The following is a 2,580-nucleotide window of genomic DNA, read 5'->3' on the forward strand; positions in this document are numbered from 1 at the left end:
CTCGCCGGGCGGAGCTGCGCGGGCGGAGCCGGGACCCTGCGCCCCGAGCCGAGCCATGCGCGCCCCAGACCCCCGAGGCGCGAGCCCGAGCGCGACCTAGGACGGGGCGTGAGCCCGGAGCCGCCGGGAGGCGCGGCGGCCCCCGCCGGGAGGCACGATGAAAGAGATTTGCAGGATCTGTGCCCGGGAGCTGTGCGGGAACCAGCGGCGCTGGATCTTCCACACGACGTCCAAGCTCAACCTGCAGGTCCTGCTTTCTCACGTCCTGGGCAAGGATGTCTCCCGCGATGGCAAAGCCGAGTTTGCCTGCAGCAAGTGTGCTTTCATGCTCGATCGGATCTATAGATTCGACACGGTCATTGCCCGGATCGAAGCCCTTTCGATCGAGCGCTTGCAGAAGCTGCTGCTGGAGAAGGATCGCCTCAAGTTCTGCATTGCCAGCATGTATCGGAAGAATAACGACGACCCTGGCGCCGAGACCAAGGCGGGGAGCGGGACCGTAGACATTTCCGGCTTGCCCGATGTCAGATACTCCGCGCTTCTCCAGGAAGACTTTGCCTACTCGGGGTTTGAGTGTTGGGTGGAGAATGAGGAGCAGCTCCAGGAGCCACACAGCTGCCATTCCTCCGAAGGTCCCCGACCCAGGAGATGCCGGGGATGTGCAGCCTTGCGGGTGGCTGATGCTGATTATGAAGCCATTTGTAAGGTCCCTCGAAAAGTGGCCAAAAGTATCTCCTGTGGCCCTTCCACCAGGTGGTCTACCAGCATTTGCACAGAAGAGCCCGCGTTGTCTGAGGTTGGACCACCGGACTTAAGCGCAAAGGTACCCCCAGATGGGGAAAGCATGGAGGAAGGGACGCCCGCTTCCTCGGTAGAATCTTTGGATGCAAGTGTGCAGGCTAGTCCCCCGCAACAGAAGGACGAGGAAGCTGAGAGAACTGTCAAAGAGCTCGTGAAATGTGACTGCTGTTCAGATGAACAGGCTCCACAGCACTTGTGTAACCACAAGCTGGAGCTAGCTCTTAACGTGATTAAAGGTCTTGACTATAAGCCCATCCAGAGCCCTCGAGGGAGCAAGCTTCCTATCCCCGTGAAATCCAGCCCACCTGGAGCCAAGCCTGGCCAGATCATGACGGACGGAGTGAGTTCCGGTTTCCTTAACAGGTCTCTGAAACCCCTCTTCAAGACACCTGTGCATGATCCCTTGGAAATTTCAGACCTGCAGGAGCTGTGGGATGATCTCTGCGAAGATTATTTGCCTCTCCGGGTCCAGGTATATAAAATGGCTACAGGCTGCCTTTCTGATTGCATGGCTGGTGGGCTGCAGGCTTCTTCACACATGATTTCCGGCTAGGCGAGGTTCTCGAAGTGAGGAAATTAATCATTGGACTCCTTTGGGGCCAACTTCAATCTCGGAGAATTTGCTTTTCACAGCCCTCTTTGTAACCTTATCTATTGGCCTTCTCTTGGTAATTATCAGAAATTGTAAGTCCAAAAGACTTCCAAGAGACTTACCTTGTAACAAGATGATATTTAACTTAATTTCTGCTCCAGCGACTTTTTCCTCTTACTTTCTTTTCCTTTTCCTTTTTTAAGGTTTATAGATAGTATCTCCTACTGGCCTTTTATAAGGAGTTTGTGTCCTCTTCCCCGACCATTAAGCCTTTCACCCCCAAGTTAAGCCTCTCTATGATTAGAGCCTAGGTAACGGTTTAGGGGAAAACCTATTAATCCATCAGCAAAGTATTGTAACGTTGGGGTAAGATTTCTTTTAATCGTTTTGATTATTTGAGTAGTAATGATGACTTGTCCTTAAGAAAGAATTGGGAGTTAAAATGCTGGCATTTAACATGTAAAAGGCAGACACTGTCTCCAGAGCTCTCCTGGGGTATGTATGCCTGTAGGGAAGGAGTCACTTGTGTGACAGGAAAGTTTCATGCCGTCTTCTCTCTTGAATTTCTTAATGACCTTAGGATAGTAGTTGATCTTGTCTGCCTATCTTAAAAGGTTGCTTTCAAACCAACCTTTTAAGTTCAGCTATATATACAGAGACCTGACAGATGCTATTGTGTTTTAAAAAAAAAATCATTTTACTGGGGGCTCGTACAACTCTATCACAATCCATACATACATCAATTGTGTAAAGCACATTTGTACATTGCTATTGTGTTTCGACAGCAATGGTAACTACTAGGCTCCATTATCTTTGTGAAACATTCTAGCATATTCCATGTGATGCAGATTCATTAATTACAACATTACAAAAGGGGTCAATCAGGAAGGTCTGCTTGGAAAGCTTCCTACGGTCTACACACCATCCCAGACATTTAAAGCATGATCACAGATGGAATGGTGGATTGCCACTGGTTTTAAAAACGTAATTCTTTAGTATACATGTACTCATATATATATAAATGCACACACATGTAAATATAAATTTTATCACCGTAAAAGCATAAGCAGAAAATAGGTGATCCTAAATTTTATATAAAATTCTCAGATATAGTGTATATTTTGAAACAGCATTAACATCAAAACGTTTTAAAATGTGTTCTCACTTGTATGACATGCTCGGTATTC

At 48.1% G+C, this 2,580-nt stretch overlaps 1 protein-coding gene across 1 annotated transcript in view; it reads left to right on the top strand.

The window, feature by feature from the left end:
• Nucleotides 1–2,580, top strand: part of LOC101646633 (myomegalin) — a 190,319-nt gene that overhangs the window by 102,356 nt on the left and 85,383 nt on the right. The gene's annotated exons all lie outside the window — the stretch shown is intronic.

The sequence above is a fragment of the Echinops telfairi genome, unplaced genomic scaffold, assembly GCF_000313985.2.
Source record: "Echinops telfairi isolate 266 unplaced genomic scaffold, ASM31398v2 ScPeMD7_7466;HRSCAF=8504, whole genome shotgun sequence".
Lineage (NCBI taxonomy): Eukaryota > Metazoa > Chordata > Mammalia > Afrosoricida > Tenrecidae > Echinops > Echinops telfairi.